Below are 16,980 nucleotides of genomic sequence, written 5' to 3'. Positions count from 1 at the left end.
CCTCTAAAAAAATTTTTTTTAAAAATCTCAGCAGTCGCTGAATAAAATATTCATGTGAAGATAACTGGTAGAAGGCTGTATGGAGACTATAGCCTTATTCATATTCATATAAACGATATGACATTTGAAAGGTGCGATCAACTACAAAGCTAAAATGCCGTCCCTCAAGTTACGTTTCTGTAGCCCATACTAACTTGCCTAACGTTAACCACCGTCTCCACTGAACTGAATAACGCTAGCTAACAGAAGCCTACTCCCCATGAAAGTCGGAGCACACTTACAAATTAGCAGTGTTGGGCAAGCTTCTTGGAAAGTGTAGTGAGCTAAGCTACCAAGTTACTGTACATTAAATGAAGCTTCACTGCACTGAAGAGAGAAATGTAGCAAGCTAAGCTACACCAACACGGAAAAAGTAGTTTACTACATCAGAAGCTGCTACTTATTTTTTTAATTGAACCAACTTTATGCCAAGTCAATGCTATCTCAGTGATCAATATAACCGTCAGTCAAACAGATACGCAGGTAAAAAAAAGTTCATTTCAATTGTTTATTAAACAATAACCGGTGATCGTTACTCACTGCTCCAAAACCAATTTGGCAAAAAAAAGGGTGCTCCACATAAAAAGTGTCGAGTTCAGTTAAACACATGTATTTGTCAAGGTATGGCCATGTCGATTTGTTGCGAAGCCCATGTAGAATATAGTTTAAATTAAGCCTATGCACCTATCACGAGCGCCAGAGAGACTGCGTCGAGTTTAGCAGTAAACATCGTGTATAGCGGGGATTGCTAGTTTCTCTTCGTACGTCTTATTTCTTTCCCTTGCTACGGTTTGTGTGAGTGCATCCTAAATGTAAGTACTGCAACGTTTATGTTTTTAGGACCAGCTACTGACAATGTTTCGTTATGTGAAGGAATGTAGTATCAATATGTCTATAGTTCGTGCTGAGCGTTAGCTGCCTAGAATAGGCTATGTAAATCCTAACTTATCACTCAGTTTAATAAAACTTATTGGGCTGTCGCACTGCACGGCTCACAGAACACCTGTTAAGACTTAAGCATTCATTCGTAGTTTTTCATGCATGTTCGATGTAGCCAATTGCGAGTGAATTGTTTAACTGTCCCCACTACCTCTGGCTATAATATGTAGCTCCAGTTGATTTAGAATTACCCAAATATCGCTTACATGCCAAGTTAATGATGTGGTTACTCGTTAAATCACTAGTATTTCCTATTGTACAGTTATCTGTTAAATATGCAAATGGAGCTACTATATATACACTTTTATACTTTAATGAATAATATGAATCATTTATGTATGTAACTGCAATGAGATGTTTGTATTCGTATTTGTATTTGCAGAACCACACCCACACACACACACACACACACCACCTGATTAAAATCAGTTCTGGATATTGCTGTCTGTGTTCTTGCTGGACACACCCGCAGAGATTCCGCTCTGCCTGAACTAGCTCCATTGTTCATTTCTAAGAATCCAATACACGATGCTTTCGGGGTCAATTCCTCTTCGTCCTCAGCGTTAGGTTCCCTCTGCCATCTTTCCACCAAGTAAACTGAAGCTCGTATGTCTGTTAGGGATGTGCATCTCCATCACTGAGGCCGATGCGATACACATCTCGATGCATTGCCAACAATCTGATACATTAAAGACACATATGAAGCAACTACTAATGCCATACGATACGATTCACCCCTATTGCGATGCAGTGCGATTCGACACGATGATTCAACACAATGCAGTCCAACGCGATACAATGCGATGCAAAAGAATATGATGCTATGCAATTCAATACGGTACAGAGTTCATTTTATTCCTTTGGTTCTTCTTAAGCAGACAGCAAATCATAAATTAACTAAAAATGCCATTTTACTTCACACATTTGTCTCTAGTGCGGCAACTCAGTAAGCATCTCATTTATGCCGTTTCTTTTTGGTTTAAGTTAGTCGTGCTGCCTGTGTACTTTATAGCGGCACAGCGTATTTTGCAAACTGCATGTGTCTTGTCAAATTGTATCTCTTGAAAAATCTAACGTGTCGCCAAACATTTGATTTGTAGTAATTCGGTGGAACGTGTGACTCTCCTCCATAATCTGTGACTCGCCCGGACACGCCTCCAACTCGCGCGAGACTTGACGAGAATTGGCCACTGACAGCAGTGGAGTTGAAAGAGCGCGCTTGAGAAACAGGTTAGAGAGGAGGAATTAATCTAAATATCAAATTATTGGTCACATTTTTAAATAAAGGCATAGGGCCTCTACTAATAATTATATATAAATAAATCGGATTTTACCGATGCAAAGATGTTAGAAACGATGCATCCTGTCAGGGGAGCTCAGGCAGGGACTCAGGCGCAGACAGGAAGGCACGATGAACAAGGCGAGTTTAATGAATCCCAATCGAAATCCGAAAACAAGGTCAGAACAGGCAAAGTCAAAAAACCAGGAAATCACGGTGAACAAAACCAAAAAAACAGATCCAAAAACGAGGTCAGAGAAACAGGCAAAAATTCAACAAGAACAGGCAAGCAAAACAGGATAAACAGCTTGTAGCGCAACAGAAGAACTGAGACGAACTAGCAACGAGACATGAAACAAACGGGGAATATATAGGGCAAGGCAGATGACAAGATGGGGTTCAGGTGTGCAGGTAGGCGGGTGGAGCCAGTCAGGTGACCAGGTGGGCGGAGAGCAGGGCAGGGCTGGAACACAGGGAAAAACAAAAGCACATGGACAGGAAAAACAAAAACAAAAACAAACCCGGCTAAGGAGCCGCAGTCCTGACACATCCCCAGTTCATCCCAAATTGCATCTGGTGCACACTTTTTTAATCGGGGCAATCGCATCGTGAATTTTTATGCCGGTGCACCGATGCGAATCGGTGAATCTTACCATCCCTAATGTCTGTATTCCCTTACTCCCCTGCCGTAGGCATCATCCCAAGGACTGGTACGTGATGTCACACGGAAGTGCTTCTGAGCTTCTGTGGCTACGTCCGTGTATGGCGGTGGTGTCACGTACTGGTCCTTGTTTTAGACCGTAGCAGAAAGGTCCAGAGAGGGTTCTCGAAAGATCCGCTATGCTTGAGCTTCAGAAATGCTAGGGAAAATGTAGCTTGTGTGGACGCTACCGCACTACTTGAACAATAAAAGAGCTTCGCTACTGAAAAGCTGTTTGATTCAGAAAACTGCGACGGTACCACTACGCTATTGAGAAATGTAGTTAAACTAGTAACGCCGCTACTTGTAGAAATGCTGAAATGTATAACGGTGGTAGAGCTTTCTCTGCTAAAAATTTGCGACCAGGCAATTCATATTTTGGATCAAGTGATTTAATTAGTTTTTTGAATCCGGGCTTTTCTATTGTACTAACTGGGGCCATGTCCTTGGCGATGTAGTTGGTTACTGCGGCCGTGATTTCTTTCCATTTTGGACTTTTTTGGTCATATGGGATTGATTTGGAAAACGAAGAAGCTAGAGTCATTTGCTTCTGGGCTGGTTGCTTTGGCGTTTTATTTGGTGTGGGTGGAGATGTGGACATGCGGAGTTTCAGGCATTCTTCGCTTTGTAGTGGGTGGCATTTCAAATGGTGAAACAAATTTGTGGTACTGCTACCTTTTGTGGCAATGGTTTTGCTGCATATTTTGCAGATTATCGTTGTTTGTTCTACGTTTTCTTTGCGAAAGCCAAACCACTGCCAGACGATGGATCCAGTACTGTCCCTTTTCGGAACCAGTTCGCTCGCGTCCATCTTCTATTAGCCTACCATTTCTGAACTGAACTCGCTTTGGCGCGCGCTGCACTTAAGCTCTGTGCAGGCTCTTTCCCTGTTCCCTCCAGATACAAAAACACACGCCTCTCATCTATATACACCACACACACTCGCCAGGAGAGTGGTCTGGAATGGCGGGAGAGACGTATGTATGTGAGGTTTTTTTTCTTTTTTTGTCTGTGAGAGGGAGAGAGCGACAGAAGCGAAACGCCACAGCCGGCGGCATTTAAAATTACGTGACAATTTGTACTCGATGTTCGCGATATAGTTATTTACTACATCCCACGTAGAACAAGCCGCCATACATCGAGTATATTCGATATATCGCCCACCCTTCACCCCAAACTACTTTTTTCAAAGTTATCTTTTTGTCTAAACTGGAGTTACCTAGGCTGTCAGTAGCTGAAGCTCAAACCCTTGAATCACGTGTTACTTTATCAGAACTTAAAGATGCTCTTATAAGAATATATGACCAGAACAGGCCATTCAGCCCAACTAAGCTCGCCATTTCTTAATTAAAGAGTATCCAAAGCTGCATCAAGTCTAGACTTGAACACAACAAGGGTCTCTGCCTCTACTACATGACCTGGCAACCTATTCCATGTATTGATAACTCGTTGTGTAAAATATTTCCTTATATCAGTGCGGAATTTACTCTTAACTAGTTTCCATTTATGTCCTCTTGTTTTACAGACTGAACTCACCCTAAAAAATCTATTATAGTTAACCTTATTGAGTCCTTTTATAAATTTATAAAATTTATGAAATAGTCTTGTCTAAGGTTCTTATTTCCCACATGTAAGACTTGTACATTTAGTTGTACATTGAATGTCATCTGCCAGGTATCTGCCCACTTTTGGATGCTGGTTAGGTCTTCTCGTATTACCTTAGTTGATTCTATACTGTTGGCTAGACCCCCCTAGTTTTGTGTCATCTGCAAATTTTACTATTTTACTACTAACCTCTGCATCATGATCATTTATGTATATAAGAAATAGCAAAGGCCCCAACACCGATCCCTGTGGGACTCCACTTCATACAGGACCCTGCTCTGATACAATACCGCCCACAGTTACAGTCTGCTTTCTACTAGACAACCAACTACGAACCCACTCAGTGATAGCTCCTGTAATTCCTGCAGATTTCATTTTCAATATGAGTCTCCTGTGCGGAACTTTGTCAAATGCCTTTTGAAAGTCCAAATAGATAATATCATAAGCTTGGTTTGAGTCCAGACATGCTGTAGCTTCCTCAAAGAAGTCCAGGAAGTTTGTTAAGCATGACCTCCCTCTGTGAATCCCTCTTTTAAGGGATTGCTTGTAAACCACCTCTGCTAGTTCTCTGAGAACTCTTGGATATATTCCATCAGGGCCTGCTGCCCTATTTGTTTTAAGTTTTTGAAGTTTATCTAGTACTTTTGCATCATTTAAATCAATTTCCTCCACAAGTCTCTGAGAACTGACTGCACCTGAAGGCGTATGCAAAACACTTCACTAGTGAAACAACAAAGTAACTGTTTAGTGTATCAGCAATAGCTTCGTTATCATAAACCATAACTCCATCCTTATTTTTTATACCTCTTATTTCATCCTTAACTATCCTTTTTCGACCGTAATATTGAAAAAAGCGTTTAAAGTTGCTCTTTGCATCTGTCTTTCAAAACACCTTTTAGCTTCCCTTATTTTTTTCTTAACTTGTGCTTGCATATTACTGTATTCAATCTTATTGCTATCTGAGCTCTCCAACTTGTATTTTCTAAATAATTTCCTTTTTTGTTTCAAACTGTCCCGTAACGACTTATTCATTCTCTGTGGATGCTTCTTTTTCAGCTTCCCTTTTCTCACTTGCGGAATGAATTAACGCTGTACATCCAGAATTATCGTTTTAAACATGCACCACATTTCTTTCACAGTTTTACCATCTAGAAGAGATACCCAGTTTATATTTCTTGTATAACCAGCCATCTTAGTAAAGTCAGCTTGTCTAAAATTGAATACTCTAGCAGACTTTAACTTGCCAAAAAACTTCAAATGTAATTGAACTATGGTCACTTGTTCCGAGTGTTTCCCCTACCTCAATACTGCCGATTCTGTCAGGATTATTACACAGAACCAGATCCAGAATTGTGTTCTCTCTCGTGGGTTGAATAACAGATTGTATCAAAAAACAGTCATTTACAACATCCAAAAACTCTTCCTCACATTTACCTTGACCTGACACAGCTTCCCAATTAATTGAAGGGTAATGGAAGTCCCCTATTACTATTGTCTCACCCTCCTGACATGCTAGTTTAATGTTATCAAAGAGCATACTGTTGACACTGCTGTCTGAGGCTGGTGGCCTATAGCATACTCATACATTCAGACCTTTTTCATTTTCCCCCAATATTTTAATCCATATGTCTTCACTCACACCAAGGGGCTCCATTCCTGGAATTTCCTGAATATTAAGATTATCCTTTACACAGAGAGCTGCGCCTCCTCCTCTTCTATTGATTCTATGTTTTCTTAGCAGCTTGTATCCCTCTACGTTATACTCATCCCCATCCCCTGCACCAAGCCACGTCTCTCTGTAAGCCCAACAGCATCATAATTACTATTACTCATAATGGTTTCTAGATCCAAATTTTTATTTTTTATGCTTCCAGCATTTAAACAGAGGAATTTCAGGGTACCATGTGTGCATTTCCTGCCCTTCACCCCCGCCCCCAGCTGCTCAGAACCACCTCTATTACAGTGCCGCTCTCACTGATTTACAAGCATCGTTTCTTCACTACTAATAAAATATTTAGCCATGGTGTGTTCTATTCCGGCAGTCTGTCTATCCCTACCCATCTCACTGTATAACCTCCCTGCCACCCCCCAGACCCTAGTTTAAATAACCCTCTGCTACCGTAAACATACGCTGGCCCAGTGCAGCTGTACTCCTCCGGTTCAGGTGCAACCCGTCCCGCTTGTACAGGTCACCCCTGTTCCAAAAGGAGTCCCAGTGCCCCATAAACCTGTACCCCTCTTTCCTATGCCAGGTTTTTAGCCAACTGTTAAACCTCCATATGAAGGCTTGCTTCCCTTTGCTTGCACGTGGTACTGGTAGAATTCCAGAGAAGACTACCGTGGAGGTTCTGCACTTAATCTTCCCCGCTAGCTCAATAAATTTTTCTTGCAGAACCCCGTACCTACCCTTTCCTATCTCATTGGCTCCAACATGGACCATGACCACTGGATCCTCCCCCGCTCTGGCCAGGAGCTTGTCCGCACTCTCCAGGAGGTCTCCAATCTGGGCACCAGGCAGGCAACAGACCATGCGAGACTCCTTGTCGCGCGAACACACTATGCTATCTATCCCTCTAATGATTGAGTCCCCCACTCTCACTAACTCCCTTTTCTTGGAGGATGAGGCCGCCTGGGTGCCCTGGGGCTCTTCAGTCCTCCCACTTTCAGGATCGTGGGCCAACTCGTCCTGCAGTGGCACAAAACGGTTGGCCATCGCGATCTCTGAAGATGCCTTCCCTCTTGGAATTGTACGCCCCTTTCTACACCTACACCCTACTGTAGCCCAGCTCTCTCGCCCTATCTGGTCTGTATCTTCCCCCCTAACTGGCTTTGGTGAGCACACTATCTCCCTATTGGGCATACTAATCAGTTCCTGGAACTCTAACAATTCGGGATTACTGTCCAGCTAGTTGGGCCTTGAGATCAAGAATCTTGTTCTCCAAGTGCTCAACACGCTTTCCCTAAATAAAGTTTTACTGCTGAGACAGAATTACCAGCTAAAAACGTGCTAAAAGCACCGAGGTGGCTCAGAACAGTCAAAGGCAGAAATCAAGCACAAGAAATGCCACTTAGCCTAAATACAATAAAACTACGTTTACAGTTCAGCACGTTTACCCTAGTACCTAGAGGTGCGTATATCTACCAACCTTTCCCTCATTTTCAAGGAAAATTATGGGAAGTTAAAGAGTCAAATCAGTTTTGATCTGGAAAGATGGTCATCGTTACATCTCTCTCTCCAGGGTAGAATCTCTGTTATGAAAATGAATATTCTTGGGCAACTTAATTTCTTATTCTTTATGCTCCCAACAGAAATCCCTCCAAAAGTTTTTCGAGGAGATAAATTCATTGATCTCTAAGTTTATTTGGAATTTAAAAAAAAAAAAAACGCTGCATTCGTCTTCGAACTTTGCAACTCTCCCAGATTTCAGGTTGTATTATTGGTCCTTCCAACTTCGGGCATTAAGCATTTGGCTGAATACCTCATCCACAGTGTCATGGCGGCAGATAGAACAAACGTTGGTCTCTCCTTAGAGGATACAAGATTTATTATTTGCAGGTGTTAAATTAAGAAAAGCTAATTTACGATTTGGTCCAATCATCACAATTCACTTAAAGTGTGGTCTACAGTGGAAAGATTTCTTGGACTAGGAAATAAATTCAATATATGGCATAATTACCATCTTTTGACAGGAACACAACCATTTGATTATCAGTCAAGGGGGGAAAAAGGGATCCACACTCTTAAAGACCTCTTCAGTGTTAATGGGCTTTATTCATTTCAGGAATTAAGAGAGCGATACTTGCTCCCAGGTCATTCACTTTTCCTTTATTTATGGCTAAGGTCCTCTTTAAAGGCTTATGGAGTGCCATGGAATACTCCTCTTATGTCCCATGAAATGGTAGAGTGGATTAGTCCTCAGATTCTGTCAAGGAGTATGATGTCGACAATATATACCCGTTTGATAACAACTACATGTAAATCATTAGGTGTTACCTGTGTATGGCAGAAAGAAATGGAGAGGTTTGATTTGGAATTAGACTGGAAAACCATTGTAATATAACCAGTGTAATATATCCATATCTTCAAAAAACCCAGCGCATCATCTTATTCACTTCAAACTTGCTCACAAGGCCTATACCACACCTTTTACATGTTTCAAAATGAAGTTGGTTTATAATCCATTATGCATAAAATGCTATTCTGATCAAGGAACCTACCTCCATATGTTTTGGGAGTGTACTGACTTTTGGTTCCAGGTATCAAACCACCTCTCTGCAATCTTAAATACTCAATTACCTAATCTGCCACATGTGTTTGCTTAATGATGACTCCTCTCTCCATTTAACATTGATACGAAAGAAAATATTTCAAGCTGGGTTGACAGCAGTCATGGCTTACTCCAAATGTTTTGTGTCAACAAGTATGGGTGAATTACTTCATGAATATTATTCAAATTGAGCGCTCTATAGCCTGCATCAATAAAGCCTGACGTGCCAACATAGAAACCTGGGACTTAGCATATGAAAAGGTGATAAATGTAGCTTTGTCCAGGATATTGAAACTGTGTGGATGTATGTAGCATATGAACTTAACTTAAACATATGTAATTTTTACTATACCAGGAAAAAGGAATTGCTTCCTTTACCCTATGGGACAGACATTTCTATGTTGTAATACATGTTTCCATTTAAGTGTTGGGTCAGTTCTACAGATCAGGTGCCAATTCAGTTCTATGAGATTTATTGCTTCTTTGTACAGACACTTTCATTTGTATCTGTTCCACTTCTATACATTACAGTTAAATTATTTTCCATTTCCAATAATAAGTATCAGATTCAGTTCCTCTTCCAAGGTCTGTTGCTTTTACACATGAATTCAGACTGATTTCTTCATTTGTGGAAAGGAATTATAAGTAGATATCATATTAGATATTAATTAATGCTGTCAAAATTAACGCATTAATTTTTGCAATTTATTTGAGATATTTAACGCGTTTAACGCAATTAACGCACCTGTGGCGGCTAACCTATGACCATCCTGGCTAAAGATGGATAAGGATAAAGATGTTTTAGGCGGAACATTTCCCTTAAAAAAGCTTTCAACTGATAAATACAGGCACCACTCGCAGCTTTACTTCGGTCGAAATTGTACGAAGTTACACCATTTTCACCAGTAGGTGGCAATATTGTACAATTTCCTTGAACAAGGCTCTCAAAATGCACTCGAGAATGAGCAGCATCAACGTGCAGGTTGAAATAATTACGTTTTAACTTATGTTTGGTTTTTTATTTTTATTTTCAGTGTGTCACAAAGCACACACAGGAAATCCAATAGATATTACAAAGGCATGAAGCTGATGTTTTCTCTCTTTAAGGACAATAGCAGAATTGTGCATTTTTGTTTAGAATATCCACACACAGAATGCTCTACTGCAAGAGCAGTAAAATATTTTTGTATATTTTATAGTACATTTCAAATAAAATGTCATGCACACAACAAACACATTTGGAGCCATGAGTCATCTAAAGCCAGGTTCCTCACACCTTGTTGGAAAGATTTCTCAAATAATGGGCCACATGTATCAACGGTGCGTACGCACTAAAATCATGCTGAGCACTTTTCTGCACATTTATGAAAAGATACTTGCCGGGAAAACTTGCGTACCTCTGCGCATGGTCTCGAGGTAGCGTGCGCATAAAATTTGTAATTTGCAGATTTGAACGGTAATGCAAGTAAACGGGTCTTGTTTCAATCATTGATGAGTGTTATCGCGCCAGGTCCCGGCGCCAGGATGAAGTGACTGAGGGGGCAGTAAAAATGGCGAGGGGGCAAATCTTTTTATATAGCAAAACAGTAGATTATCATCCTGCTATTGCCTATTTCTGCATTTTTTCATCCTGCGGATGGGAATATAGTGGCGTTTTGACTAGATGCGAACAATTTCCTACCTTACATTTTCCATGTGTTTGTGCGTCATGGCCATAATATGAAATAGGAATATTTGGGGCAGGTCACCACCTAAAATTGCTCTGGTGGTAGGTTTAATGAAATTCGTTGATTTAACAATGTAATAGCTGCATGAAATTAGCTCTGAAATGCTAAATAACAACAACACAAAACTACTGTTTCAAAATGAAATGAAGTGAAGCCAGTATTAAAAGAGAGGCCAAAAAAAGAATAAGCGCACACAGGACCAGTGTGGTCGCACCCGGCGCCACGAGCCCCCCGTTTAAGTGTTATGTACCCTATAGAAAAATAGCACAAACAACAAAAATATTGGAAATGTTGGAATACTCGTTGGAAACTACACAAGAAAGTAAAGTTTCGGTCAACGAAAGAGAGGGGGAGAGAGAGAGCGAGCGAGAGAGCTGCATGGCATGATTAGAAAGACAGACAACACGATCTGATTATCTTTGTTTTTTTTTTTTACTTAATGACCCTGACAGTGTTGGCTATTATTTTGTTGATTGTAGCAGTCATCTCTCAGTGGTTAGAATCGTTCATAAATTCTATTATTTTGCGTCTTGTAGATCTACGTTCCGAGTGCATCGATTCCCTAAATGGTGCGTGGACACTCAGGTTTAAAATCCGACTACTTCTTTGTCTTCTCCACGGTACGCACCTCTGGTGAAACTGCATTCACCAGCAGTCACCACTTTGAGCCAATCATTTTTCCGTCGATTTGAAATGTCGCTATTCTGGCCTCCAAAAAGGACATTTTTTCTCCCCCCTAACTCATCAACCATCACCTCTATCTCCATGTCCGAATAAATTATTTTCTTCCGTTCTGCCATTGATCCTCAACATCAATCTCTGCATTTCACTCAGATTTACCTGGGATCTTTAATATGCTAATTAGACGAATTAAAGGCGTGTCTCGGTCCATATAAGAACAATTGTGGGAGTGGACGTTAAGGGCGTTCATGTTCGCATAATCTCACGATGATCTGATTTACGATCAGATTTATTAAAACAGTTAGTCGTACGTAGTGTTTGATAACTGACGAAAAACCTCCGTAGACAAATCGTGAGATTGTGCGTACACATGGTCCTACGGCAAGCTGTACACAAAGATTGATACATATGGTCCAATGTGTCATTACTGGGGAAAAATGCTATTAAACAATAGTATCTGAATTTAAATGTACTTCCTTTCTGTTGATTCTACATTAATTCCGTGATTTTACATTTAAATAAATATCCATTATTACAAGCTTGTCTTAAGAAGAAAAAAAGCGATTAGTCATGATTAATCACAGCAAATTGTGTGCTTAATTCGTTTTTTTTAATCGATTGACAGCCCTAATATTAATATAAAATCACCTTCAAATGACAATTTAAATCTGCAGCCACTCTATTTTATTAATTTGTTGTGTCAACAGCGCAGTTGGCAATTTCGTGTACCGATTGCATTCACAGAAATAATAAAAATATAATTTTATGCTGTTCCATTGGTCAGCACTCAAAATATACCTGAAGAAGTTCATCCTTACTATAGTACCAGATTAAAAGGCACGGCAATTTGACAGTCATACACTGTATAGACAATATGCTGTTTTAGACACCATTTTCAATAGGTGGTTTTTACTTTAATGGATTTTACCATTGATATTGAAAAAAGGATGATCCAACGATGACAGGGCATGTAGTATGATGGTATGATTTTGAACAGCTCAACTGGAGGAAGCCTTTTAAAAACTTTAATCATTGCCAGAGCAAAGGGATATGTACTACTGTATATTGGTGCTTCTTTCAACTGCCTATAATGATCATTATTTATACCTGCTATGATTGGTGGAGAGAGGTCACATGGACAGAGACGGTTCTTTCCTTGGGGCTCCTGATATGTGGTCTTGTGATACATAGCCCCATCCCTCTTCAGTCCTGTCACTGATAACTATCCACCCTGTTTTCATGTGACACAGCTGGACAAATGTCTCATACATGTCCCACTCATAGATCATGTAAGGTCACCCCAGAGTGATGTGTCCTCTAAATAAAACCGCCTGTTGTTGAGAGGGTGTTGTCTCATGCTGGGGTGTCTGTTTCAAGACATCTGCTGATAGCTCATGTGAACCTGAGGGGAACCACAAGAGCCCTTACTCCCAGTTTGGGATGAATATGTTGCTATGGTGAGGTGTCTATAGCTACTTTCACACATGCACTGGACGCCGGAACGTATCCGGCCCTTAGCCGGAGGAGCTGTATGTGAGAACGCAAATGTCCGGATCAGTCGGTCTTTCTGCCAGCTCCCTAGTACAAAGTCCACCTCATGTCGGAGTGAGCCCATGTGTGAATAGAGCAGGCAACGTTCCGGAGAATCCACCGCGAACAAGTGGGCGTGTTGATGACGTTTCTATTATGTGACTGGCGCGAAACCGGAAGAATACAAACATCTGCCTCGTACTCTTTTCCGTGTGCCTGTACATAGCTTTCCACGGTTTCATTGACATTGCGGATGTTCAAATACATGCTATTTTGAGTCCAATGATCATTAAAGAGATAGTTAGCTATAGCTATACTGCCAAAACTTGTCTCCTACGATGATTAATAACGTTGGTTAGTAGTTTATTATCTGGTTAGTAGCTAGCTAAGCTGTAGCTAAATAATAGTGAGATAGGTGAACTGGTGACGTAACATTACACAGCGAACAACAAAAACGTACCTTATAGTTATAATAAATGTATAATTTGTTACGACCCCGTCTAGGGTGAGGTGCAACATAAAATAAAACGTGGGGACACCCGCTTTCTTGTCTCCAGTCCAGAACACAGCACCGCAAATAAAGCCAGGGTTCGTTTATTAACGCAAAACTTCGGGGGTGGGCAAGGCCAAAATAACAAACATAACACGACTTGCTGAGGAGACAGGGAATAAATGACCTAACCAAAGAAAATGAGAAAACAAAGTACAATCTCTTCCCTGACTCCCTAACTATCCGAAAACAGGAGAAAAGGGGGAAAAAAATCAACAACAGAAAACGGTACCCACCCCCTACTACCCGCTGGCTAAACCACAAAACGGTAACACAAAGTATTTACATTATATTACAAATATACACAAAAACAGAGCGCACGCACACAAACGCGCATCATCTATCCGAGGCGAAGCCCTCTCTCCATCCCGAGGTTTCCTCCTTTTAAATCTTCCCGCTCGTTCCTCACCCAATCGCAGCGGGGTGCCAATCTGCAGGAAAAAAAAAGAAGACTGAGGGCGGAACAGCGCGAGAGCGAGAGCAGACACACGAACGGTAGTCTACGTCTACATCCCAGGATTATAGGCTACCCAAAAGTATATTAGCTATGTTCGCCTTCTCCTCCTCCGTGCCACATTATGTACCCGTACCACCTAAAGGCAAAACATTAAAAAGAAAAAAAATACTGAAAATACTTCAACTTGTGAATACTTTAGGACAGGTGATCTCGTCAATACTTTTCACTTGTGAGAATGCAAGTGGCGTCTAACTGGAAAATACCACGAGGAAATCTGGACGTTTCTAAACTCGCAATGATTTCAAGCGACAATGTAACATACTACAAATGTAATTATTAATGGTCGCGTACTGGGTACTACACTGAAAAACAGCATGCAGTATACAGTATATAGCCTACTTATGTAGCACGCAGTACACAGTATGCAGTAGACGGTTTTGAATACAGCCACTGCGATTTCTGCAGCGTACTTTTTGCCTCATGTCCTGCCTCCTGCACGCTCTACCTAGGCGCCGCCCCTCACCTAAACCAAAACGGAGTATTTCCTGTAGGTGAGAACGCGTCTGTCACGGACAATCTCCTGTTGCGTGCTACATGTGTGAAAGGGCAATTCCGGCCAAGTTGCGGACCTGATTCTCTGCACTTTGTCCGGAGTTCATATGTGAAAACGGCTTGTGTCTGTGTGTATGTGCATGTGTTTGTGAGTGTGTATGAGTGTGTCTGTATGTACATGCATGTGTTGTGAGTGTGTGTTTATGTCAGTGTGCATATGCACATGTTTGTACAGTATGTCTGTGTGTGTTTGTGTACATGCATAAATATGTGCATGTGTTTGTGTGTACATGTCTGTATGTATGTTTTTGAGACTGTGTTTGTGTGGTTGTGTGTGAATGTATGTGTGTTTGTGTATGTGCACATGGTTGTGAGTATGTGTGTGTGCATGTTTGTGTGTGCCTGAGGTCTTCCAGCTTGACTTTCCAGGATTTTAAATGGCTGTGGATTACTGCCCCAGCTGATCTCACTATAAGCTTTTTATCTGTCAACAGCACAGATCTCTTCCTCTGTGCCTGCCACAGCAGGTGATCTACAGACTGACTTTATATTGGCCTGACAGCTGGGCAGGTTTTCCTGGAAGATGATTAGCCCAGGATCCTGTTGCCCTCTGTGAATAACACTATTGAAGCCTGCTGTTCTACATCTATGCCATCATTACCCACACCTGACCCAATGGAGAAGTGGTGTCCAACAGCTATACATCGGATAGCACAATGTGCAAAAGACCTTAAGTACAATAAACACCTGTGGATTTCTTTCTAGGAGAGCCACAGACAAAGAAGGTTCTCTTAGACAATAATACTCCAAAACCTGACCATGGCCAAAAGCGGTGGTGTGACTGTTCACCAGTTAACAATGAATGTATTTGTGTTCATTATGAAAATGTTGCAATTAAGTAAACTGAATACATTCTACATTACAGAACGTTCATTGGTGATGAGTGTTACAAATTCATAAAATACATTGATACATGATACATGAGAATTTTCAAAATTAAAGGTCACAGTTTCGCATTATAATTAATATGATTTAACTGAGTGAAGAGAAAGTGGAAGTAAAATGACCCTATTGAAATGAAATCCCCTTGAGATCAATGTAATTATAAGAAGACCCCAATTTTTCAGATGATTAAAGCGTCAGGCATGCCACCTATTAATCAAACTGCAAATGGAACACCATAGCTGTTCAAGCAACCTATGTAAGCATAAGAATACTCAACGGATCTAGCTCTCAAGTCCATCTGAAGGGTAAGTTACAAATAGCTGTAAGTAGATTTAGGTACATAAATGGTAAATGGTAAATGGACTGCATTTATATAGCGCTTTTCTACTCATTTGAGTACTCAAAGCACTTTACAGTTATATGCCTCACATCTACCTACCAGTGGCAGAGGCTGCTATACAGGCTTACCAACTGGCCACTGGAAGCTGTTGGGGGTTCAGTGTCTTGCTCCAGGACACTTCGACACTGCCAGGATGAGCCAATTCAAACCAGGGACCTTCCAATCCCCAGTCGACTGCTCTACCTCCTGAGCCACTGTCGCCCCCCCATGTATACAGTGGCTACACTATGCTCTGTGTGTTACTGTCACCATTATCAACACCTGCTGATGTGTAAGTGCTGTAATTTGTAATGTAATGTCATGTGACACACACACAACACACACACACATACATTTATGTAACAATTAAAGATACACATACATGCAAACACTGGGCAAACTGTTACCATAGATTGCTAGTCAGAACTGTTCTGATGGCAGAGATTACTACCTTACCAAATGCAGTGTAGTGCCTGAAATGAAGATTGACCAAAAATATATATTTGTAATGGATAATGTGACAAGTAATGATTGTCAAATTTTTTGAGCCCATCAAGGTGTTTTATCTTGTTTTAACTTAAATCAAAAGATTAATCTCCAATTGTGTATTGTGTGTCAGTATCATCTTTGCTGACACTGACACACAATATGCACACCAAAAAACACTGTTTTATGTAAGTTTGTTTATTTTTAGCATTGGAACTATTACTGAAGTCCAGCCATAGTCCATTAAAAGCAAAATGACCAAGGATCATAATATAAACTTAAGACATTAACACAATTTACCAACTCGTAAAAATCTCAAGCAAACATCACACAATGTAGCCCATTTAAACTTAAACTTTATTAATCGTTATTGATTACTACATTCAACAATGCGTGGATGTGTAATTTAGTACTGAATGTTGATTCAGAAAGAGGATTCAACGTGTAGGTTTCGTAGGCCTACCTTGACCTTTGTTCTCTACGCCTGTCTTGCTACTGACTTCCAGTAGGTGGAGATAGAGTATTCAGTCTCTGAGTTGCCTGTTACTTTGTAAAGTAAGAGTTTAGAGCTGGTTGGAAATTTCAATACGTTCGGAAAGTTTACATTTACGTTTAAGAGATGAGATCTACAGAGACGTTCAGGTGAAAACTCTACAATTATTGACTAATGCGCTACATTTCATTAGATTAATTAATATAGAATTAAATTGTGGTTGTCAATGGCATATATAGCCTATTTTTCTCCAGTATGGGAAACATGACAGGTCCTTATTTACATATTTATATAGTTCGTATTTTCACAGTTCGACGCGCTATCATCAGTCCCATAATTTACAACAGCTT

Source organism: Megalops cyprinoides, chromosome 15 (genome assembly GCF_013368585.1).
Source record: "Megalops cyprinoides isolate fMegCyp1 chromosome 15, fMegCyp1.pri, whole genome shotgun sequence".
Classification (NCBI taxonomy): domain Eukaryota; kingdom Metazoa; phylum Chordata; class Actinopteri; order Elopiformes; family Megalopidae; genus Megalops; species Megalops cyprinoides.
Note: the sequence above shows the minus strand (reverse complement) of the source record.